The sequence below is a fragment of the Lissotriton helveticus genome, chromosome 8 (assembly GCF_964261635.1).
Source record: "Lissotriton helveticus chromosome 8, aLisHel1.1, whole genome shotgun sequence".
NCBI lineage: Eukaryota > Metazoa > Chordata > Amphibia > Caudata > Salamandridae > Lissotriton > Lissotriton helveticus.
Window position 1 is genome coordinate 1,293,229,079 of NC_136069.1, and position 10,083 is coordinate 1,293,239,161.

Genomic DNA, 10,083 nt, shown 5'->3' on the forward strand with positions numbered 1-10,083 from the left:
GGGCACATGGAGTGGCATGCAAATACAAAAACACACCTACGAATTGGTAAGTCAGATGCAATTCACAAATGTTACATTCATGTCTAGTTAGTGCAACTACAGCCAAATCACTATCAAGACTACTCTAGCCAGATCAATTATAGAAACCTCTGTCAAATCCCTATGCATATTTCATCCTGCAACTGATGATTAAAGCCCAATGCAAATTCGATTCCTGTGTGCCCTCTTGATCTCCCTATTCTGCCTCCATAGCATTGTTACATATCCCGTATATCAAATGTGCACATCAAGCCCACAAATCCTTCTCTCATTCTGCCACTGTATTTTTGAATGATCTCCCACTTAATATGCAGACCGACCCGACCACTTATTCTTCCTCAAGCCTTTCTCTTTCCCTACTAGACTCTTGCCCCTTCTTTTAAATCTACTGCCTAAAATCTAGCATCAGAAAACCGCCAGGCAACATTTCATTTTAGATATTCCATAATCAATCATGCCTTCATAACGTACATTGGATTACAATAATTGGCACTGGATTGATCAAACAGTGTTACAAACTTCCAATTTCGTCAGTAATCATGCTTGCCCTATCAAAGTATTTTTTTAAAATATTTTGCAAGCATTGATGACTTTTCTTTAACAACATAGTTTGAAATAAATCCATTTTCTGAATCCCAGAATTATCTGAACCTTTAAAGCCCTCAGAAGTTAGGACAAAACTGTGCATGTTAATAAATATAGTTTGTGTTGTTTTGCAGCTATTCCATGTTATAAGAGAGAGGCAAATTACAACAGCCTGCTGATTTTGTAGGTGTAATGTAAACTCTCATAAATATCACGTACTTAGCCATCTTTCGGTTATTCTTCCATTTATAGGTAGGAAGGTGATATCTAATTTGGGAACATGGGGCCTCATTTATGAGGCCCTGCGTCACTTTTACGCCGCCGGTGCGTCACTTTTTGTGACGCACCAGCAGCGTAAATAATGTGCCTTGTTGCACCATATTTACAAAGTGACGCATCTAGGTAGATGCGTCACTTTGTAAACCCCTGCGCCACATTATACCTACGCCAGGTATAATGTATGCAGGGGGGGGCGTTCTCCGGCAAAAAGCCTCGTAGAAGTGACGCAGTGAAATCTACGAGATTTCACTGCGTCACTTCTAGGACGCCCCTGCATCAAAATCTTGCGCCTGCCTCACAGCAGGCGTAAGACTGACGCAAGCCCTTTCACATGGGGCTTGCCCCATGTGAAAGGATGCATTGCTGGAGTTGCGTCACTTTTGTGACACACTCCAGCAATGCGTCACTTTTGCACTTACAGATACGTCAGAAATACTGACGTATCTGTAACTCCTTGCGACATGATGCGTCATACTGTAAATATGACGCATCAGGTATGTCGCAAGGAGTGCGCACTGAGAAGTGACGCATCGCTGCTTTCACGCAGCGATGCGTCACTTTTCATAAATGAGGCTCATGACATTTTGGCAACAATATTGTGGCAAGCCGATATACCCTATTGACTATTCTGATATGTTGTACCGCCTTCAGTGTACAGTAGACTGGTGGGTTCCTATTAGAGGTGTGTTGTCCTCATTTTGTTGTTTCATATAATTTGTAAACAATTTCCATCCTATTTTCTGAAAATGTTATCTCAAAATAGTATAATGCATATGGGGAGTTAACCAGTTGCCATATATGTGAGAAGCACAAAGAAATGTAGAAGGTCCCATGCCATCTGCACTTCTCTCATCTTCTCGAAGGAAAGAGTACATACATGAATACAGTACTTCATTAAGTGTTCATTCAAAGATCAATACACCCCCTGTTAGCCCTTTAATCTATGCCACCACAGAGTGATATGGTGAAAGGGCATACGGAAACACCAAAGCAGCTCAGAAAGAAACAGCTCTTATTGATGATAGATGCACACCCACATAGTGCCCTTTCATTCTAGCATTTGGTGCCATGCGCCCAGAACAACATGGCAAACTATTTCCTAGTCAAGTTTGCAGAAAGGTCAAAGGTGCAAATAAAAACAAAATCCACTTCCCCACACTCCAATGACTAGAGGATTGTGTGTCTCTTAGAGAGGAGTTTAAAGCAATGTGCAGCCAATGTAAGAGAAGGCCATCAATAGAGAAAACATTTGTGCACATGCCTGTAAAGAACAAAAACTTTATTCAAATTAAGAACCTTATAAACAATAACTCCTTGATCAAACGCTAATATGATATCCCAGGGGAGCATGCACTCAATTCACCGTGGCACCAATGAGACTGCAGTATGGACCTCCTCTAGTTTACGCCTATGTACACCGAGTCCCTGGGCTGGAGGGAGTGGCATGCTTTGGTCAGACTCTCAAGTAAGGTTGCTTGACCCTGAAAATGGACACTGTAGAGACATTGCATACGCTTTCTGACATACTGTTAGGCTGCATCTTTATTGAACTGTAAATCCAACTTAGACTGGGGAATTCAAAGGGAGCATCATGGGTCAGCCCATGACAATTTTATATAATTCAATTTGATCTTCTGCATAGAATTCCCCCTGATGGACAATAATGCTAATGGCAGAACATTGGGCCATTTTAACAGTATTTCCGAGCATATCTTTTCTATCTTGTTCTTCTTTTTACATTGCTTGCAGACACTTGTTGACACACATAATAAAAATGCTTGTATACTCTTAAAACTGTGAAGCTGCCTGAACTACTGCTGACTCTAAGCGCACCCTCCAGTCACTGCTGATTTAGTATAGTGCCCTGAATCAAGGGATACGTTTCTGAGTAACTGCTTAACTACCGTACTGGCATCTGCACTGGGAGGTATGCTTCCACCTAACCTAAGGATATACATACAATAAGTAGAAGTTAGAATAGTTTGCACTTTTTGAAATTTGGATAAAGTCTGTCTGGAAGTGCACAAAGGCTGATGGCATAGAACTGGCAATAACTGGGCCGTAAAAGAAATGAAGGAAGCCTACCAATGGGTTGCTGTGACATGAATCATAGCATCCCTAGCGACATGGGCTGCTCCATGATACATACTGACTGGACTGGGAACAAATATCTATATATATGCAACTACACGCCCTTTGCTACCTCTCCACACCCCCTCAGGGTCTCTTTTACATTTCTATTTGATCAAGATCTGTTTTTTAGTTTTGCACTTCAAATGGACACCACACCAGTTTAGAAAAATAGAATATCTTTTTCTAAACGGCACACAACCAAAACAACAAAAATCCAACATACAGAACTCTAAATATGACTTTTTAAAGGTTTCAAGCAATTCTGTCCACAGAACTCTACGGATGCAGTGATTTTCACAGAGTACCTGAGATGCGTTAAAATCCACAAAGAAAAACAGTTGCAGAGGAGGGAAGCATTGGAAAGCACAGCGATGCGTAAATTCCTGATCCCTGGAAAGGCGATGTGCCAGTTCTGCGGCACGCAGGAGTAGTATTGCGTCAAATCCAGATTGTAAGGCGAAATAAACTTGGGCTGTGGTGGTTTGTTCTGCCACGGGCAGGCACTGCGTTGATTTCTTTGGCCACTTGGGGATGGTGTATGGAAACCTTTTCCGCACCGCGGTATGGAGTCGGCAAGGCAGGCGCTGGAAGGGTGAAGCATCGATTTCAAAGATTTTTGTGGCTTTTTTCAGTAGGAACAACATTCAATGGCCCAGAACTGGAATTGGCACCAATTGACAAGTCAGAACTCCCAACAGTAGAGTTCAGAGATGCTACAGGTGGAGTCTTTGATGGCCCTGAGACATCTTAACAGGAGGCAAGCACACATACGCCCTTAGAGAAACTTCACAATCAGGATACACAGCAAAGTCCACCCCCTTTCCTCTCCAAAGCAGAAGCAGCAACTGCAGGCCAACCCAGCAATGCAACACACAGCAAAGCGTCAGTACTCCTCCTAACAGCTCTTCTTCTTTTCAGAGTTTCCTTTTCATACAGAAGTGTTCTAAAAGTCTGGGGTTTTAGGTCCAATACTTCTACTTTTTACCTTTTGGCCTTTGAATTAGGCATTCTTCAAAGGGTAACTTTTGTAGTGAACACGTTCTTGACTTGGCCTGTCTCGGCCCCAGACACACTCAAGGGGGTTGGAGTCAGCATTGTGGTAGGCGAGGCACAGCCCTATTCAGGTTTCAATGACAACGCCTCCTACGACTCTAGCTCAGGAAGGCCCATCAGCCTCAACTCTCTTTGTTTGACTGGAGTGAATGCATGCACTCATGGGCACCCGTCAGTCTAAACCAGATGTTGATTCCACAGGCAGGCAGAGGTACAGGGTGGTTGAATGGAAATATGTCCACTTTCTAAAGTGACATTTTCAAATACACAATTCAAATTCCATCTTTACTAAAAGATGTGTTTTTAAATTCTGAGCTCAGAGAGTCCAAACTCCAAATCTCTAGCTGTTCCCAATTGAAAGTTACACTTGTAAAAATGTTACCTGGCAGCTCCAATTATAGCCTATGGGAGAGCTAATCCTTGAAAAGTGAAAAATGAAATTGGCAGTATTTCACTATCCAGACATGCAAAACACACCAGTACACATCCTACCTTTTGCATACACTGCACCCTGCCCATGGGGGTACCTTGGGCCTACCTTAGGGGAACATTACATGTAGTAAAAGGGGCGGTTAGGGCCTGGCAAGTGGGTGCACTTGCCAGGACGATATGGCAGTTTAAAACTGCACAATCAGACACAGAAATGGCAGGCCTGAGACACGTTTGCAGGGCTACTGATGCGGGTGGCACAACCAGTGCTGCAGGCCCACTAGTAGCATTTGATGTACAGGCCCTGGGTACACATAATACACTTTAATAGGGACTTACCAGTAATTAAAATATATCAATCATGGATAACCAATCATAACTACATTTGTCACAGGGAGCACTTGTATTTTAGCACTGATCAGCAGTGGTAAAATGCCCAGAGTACATAAACCAGCAAAAACGAAGTCTAGCATAGCATACAAAATACAGGAGGTGGAGGCAAAAAGACAGGGGAAACCACACCAAGCATGCCAGGTCTAACAGAGTTAATTTAAATAGGGGTAGAGAAACCCCCTTATAATCCATGAAAGCCCAAAGCTGTGCATCACCTCTTCAAATGCACACTTTCAGTCTCTGTACACGGTTACAAGCTTTTTCTTGACTAAAATGCAGGTTCTGGTGAGAGCTTTACGCACAGCAACCTGAGCAGGTCTCACAGTTGGCAAATACTTTCCCACAATCTGATACATGATACATACAGCACAACCAGCAACCAGAACACCATCATCATTTCTAAGATATGATTCATCAAAAGATATGATAGATCACAATCAAGAATAGGTACACCAGTTATGTCCACACCAGATTTGGGTACATGTGTAGTAATGATAATATAATTAAGGGGTTCCCTATGTTGCTGGGGGCGGGGGGCATTAAAAAGGCAGGGTTGATCAGCAGGTAAGAGTAGTCTGAGAAGGGACAACAATAAAATCTCATGCCAACCCAATCGGCCTGAAGAAAGATCCTGAGTTTTTGTATTGAAGAAGAGTGCAACCACAGGATGAGGCAGCAACAGTTAAAGGAGAACTCAGCACACTATTTTCAGAAGCTTAAACAAGATTTGCAACATCCGTTACAGACCTCAAACATGGCAGAAGTCAAGCCACGACAGGGTCCAGAATTGAAGAATAATGAGCTTTGAGTTTCTTGAAAAATTGAACAAGAATCCCTCAAGACTAATTGACTTGGTGGAGAGACTGAAGGAAGGTATTGTGCATTCATATCCAAAGATCCCCTTATGTTTGATTAACTTACCCTCAACACACAGCTAGACTTGTGAAGACGTTAGGACTGCTGAATCAGAGGGCCTTTGTCTCGTACACATGCATCCTTCCGGGGTCTGTGCTTTGGCTCCTGGTGGCCATGCTTATCATACCTGTTATCGCACTATTTCTAGAGCCGGCTTGCTTTACACCATACATTTACACTCATGGGTATATTCCGTTGAATGAAATCGTCTCAATCCTACCTGCCCAACCAACTTATCTTCCCAGCTGTCTACTACCTGGGTGACAATTGAGCACATCTTTTTAACAACACATTTACAGCCATACACCCATACAGGTCATGCAACGCAAGCAACTAAACAAGTCTACAATAAGTTATACTTTACCTACATTTTGGTTCAATCCTTCTCATACTTGTAGCCAGTTCTCCAAGTCTAATACTGAACTGTGCTCCACCCCAATCCCTGGAGAAGCTTCTCCCTTACCTCTCATTCCTGGCTTCCTCATTTGCGGTGATTTTGTGCTGCCTGACTCCAAAATGGCAGCGATCAGCACATGACTGGGAGCACTTCAAGCTTCTCCTATGGGGCTGCAGTGCAGAGGATGACCAATCTAGGCTAATGCTGATCTTAGTGAAGTACCGCTGAATATTAGGAGCGCTAACTTTCATAATGATATGGTTATTGCGGTGACTTTCTTCGTGTGTGGCCTGACCATAAGATGGCACTCGAGATAACTAACTGCAGCAATGGTGTGCCTGACTCAATCGATTTCAACTACACCACACGGGGGACCCTCACCCAATAAGATCATCCTCCCATAAGTTTGCCATGCAATGTGCCAGTGCCCATTATATCTTTAACTGTGCCCAGTTCATAGGGAGATGTTTTTTTATGCTGACTTTGGTCCCTTGGCAGCGACCCCTGAGACCGGACATTTATCGGGGTTGGAGCCCGTGGCTTAAGGTATTTGGTCTTTATCAGTGGCTGCGCACCGTCCCTCCACATGCAATTCACCCCTCTGAGCGAGCTGATTTCTTAACTACCACTGGGGGGATTTCGCTGCATTTTGCAATTTTCTTTGCCCGCGCTACTTCTAAGGTATGGCTGGAGGGGGAGGGGCACCTGAGCCTGACCATGCAGCGCCCCCCCCAGACCGGACCTTGATTGGGGTCGGAGCCCGCGACTGAAGGTATGTAGTCATTGTCAATGGATGCGCACCGTCCCGCCACACGCAATTCACTCCTCTGAGCGAGATGATTCCTTAACTCCCTCCGCCAGGGATTCTTCTTTCTCTTTTACCGTCACCAGCATTCTCTCCCTATGACCTAGCAACACAATTTGACCTTTGAGATAGCCATCGATGGAACTCGGACAATGCCCCCCATGGGTGGAAACCGAAACTGTTTGTACTTACCGCGGAGCCAGAGTACCCTTGGCCATTGCCCGGGGGAGCTGTCCTATGCAGCTATAGAGGAGTCTGGCTCTGGTTCACCCCTCGGCCATCACCTACCCAGCCGGACACCGGACATTGTTTTCACGGTTCTTCTCGGTTTTATTTGTCTTACACTTTGACTGCTTTCCTCCCTCTGATGGACTTTCCCCCTCTGTTTATGTAACTGATGTAATTCTCGGAACCTGTAACCCGTTGATCCTCATGTAAAGCGCTCTGATACCTTCGGGTCTAGCCAGCGCTATATAAAACTCTGCAAATAAATAAATAAATACATTTGGAGCAACATCCAGTCCAGCGCTCTACTGTTTCCTGCTTGCAGAGTTGATTTTCTGGCATCATTCTGTTAAAGATGAAACACAACATTTCAGGAAGCCCTTCAGTGTAACAAACACTTAATACAAAAATAACAAACAAGGTGTTAGAAGGTGGTTCAGACACTATGGGCCGCCTGGATTTTTCCCTTTTTGAGCACCTAATTGTTGAGCTTTTACTGTGGGGGAGCCTCATAATCTGGGACTCAGCCACAGTGAACTCATAATGAAGGAGACTGCATGGGGATTTTACTGGTTTCCGCCTGGCTTGACTAGGCCGCTGCGCAGCAGCTGGAGTATGGGACACCGTGCTGGTTACATGCAGACACGGGTGTACATGCGTGTGCACACGTGTAGGAGCTGCGCAGGGGAGATTCCGAGTGTGCGCAGTCCAGGAGCAGCTACAGAGTGAATGGTGTGGCAGGACTTATGCAGAATTGGGTGGTGACATGGAATAGGCTTTATACCCTGGGAAGGAACATGCCAGGGAAAGTCAGTGTGTTTTACTGTGTTTTCACTTCATTATTCCCCTATGGGGATGTGGGGCCCATGGCTAAAATGACTTCCAAAAAGGCCTACAGATTCCAGACACGCACTAAAGTCCATTGTAGAGTAGGTGAAAATAAGTATTCTGCAGAGTCCAAGTCATATGTACTGCTTTTGGGTCATACAGAACTGTCATATTTCTCTGAGCCAGCCATGACCAGACCCAGGCTGAGGGTTGACCTCAGCTGGATGGATTGATAACCTTTCTTCCACAAGCTATGGCCTCCTCTCCACAAAGAAGAAGATGGGTGGGGCTACAGGCTCACCCATTAGCGGCTGTCACTGGGTGCCAGGCACCAGGCTGCACAAAGAAGGAAAGAGTTGGGTTTCAGAGGCCATGTGGCCAGAGACACTGGACGACTCCATTTTCAACAAACCCAGAGGCTGGACAAGAAGGAGGGAGCAGGGGCAGGGAAGTGATGTGTCGCTGTTTGATAGGACCCACAGAGACTTTCTGCCAGCCCCCTACTCAACTTTTTAAAAGTACTTGCACAGGAAGAGAAGCTCTCTCTGGGGTGTGGTCTGCTGAGGTGGAAGGTGCTGGAGCCTAGCAATGGGCAGTTGGAAGGAGAGACCCGCTGACTGTCACCCAGGCCCCTAGCAGCACCAGGAGAAGCACCCAGGACCGGTGCGCAGAAGCAGGGGCCTCTGCGCAGGGAGAAGAGAGGCACAGGAGGAGAGCCAGGCGAAAGGCTGGCGCAGGGAGCCAGTGCAGACCGCTCCCTGCAGAGTGCACCCTCTTGGAGACCCGGAGAGTGAAGGAGAGTGTTCACAGTGGCTGGGGGGTGCCGCCAGGAGCAAGAAGATGTGAAAATGGTGCAGATCGGACCTCCAGGGGCTGAGATATGGCCCCCAGTAGGTGAGCGACCTTGGACCTGTGGCCCCCTGACGGCAAAGCGTGTGAGGCTCTGCCGCTGGTCCAGGAAAGGGCCCCGGGGTGGGTCAGGTCCCGGGGACTGCCCTCCAACGTGGAGAGCCTTGCGGGGGTCCCGGGTGAGACCGGGGCCCCAAACAAGGAAGGAGGAGCCAGGGGCCCGGGGAGGACCGGGCCCCCGACCAAAGCGTGGAGTGGCGGGGGTGGGCTCCCCGCGCTGCATACCCTTACCCGAGGGTCCGTGGGGGCCCGGGCCCCCCATTGAGGCCCCAGGAAGTGGCAAAGCGCCAGCACGGCTCTCCCCGGCACAGCGGGAGAGCCGCTCATCTATTATTATGCAGCAGGAGCTTGAAGCGCCCAATCATGGCTTGCCAGGCATGGGGGGTGGATTGTTTCTGGCATTTTGGTGGCCCCCAGAGGAGAGGGGTCACCTTTGAGTGTGAAAAGGTGCTGGGGGAGCTGCTGGAGAAGCGCAGCCTCGCCCCCAGCACAAAGCTAAGTCTCACCCTAAGTTTCTTGAGGATTTAAAAAGAATAACCCCTCAATGCTCAGCGAAGATTGCATCATCTCCTTCGCTGGGAGCATCTACAGCTGGGGGTTCATTGAGAAGTGCATCAAAGATTGAAGGGCTGAGTTGAAGATGTCTCGAGAAGGGTATCCCCTGGAGGTGAAATGGTGTAATTGCACTGAAATACATTTATTAATGGTTATTTCTTTTAGAGGGACTGATGTTCAATGTGAAGTACTGGTGTAAGGTGATGTCACAAGCAAAGTGGATTTAAGTGGCTAGACACTCCTGCTAGGGTGTCTGTCAGTATTTACAACTTAATCCTGTGATCATCTGTGATGCCTTTAGGGGCTGTAATTGCAATGCATTGTTAATGATATCCAAATGTGCTGAGTACTGTCATTCTAAAGTGTGCGTAAACATGTAGTCTTGCTGCTGCGCTTAGGTGAAGACCCCAGATTGTTAGCCCTTAAGATGTAGAGGTGTATACTTTAGGGTCAGTAGGAGATGCTTGGTCAGGGTCATGTGTCACCAAGGCAGGTGTATCCCTGTTTAATGCTTGTTGAGGTAAGGGGAGGGGGACGC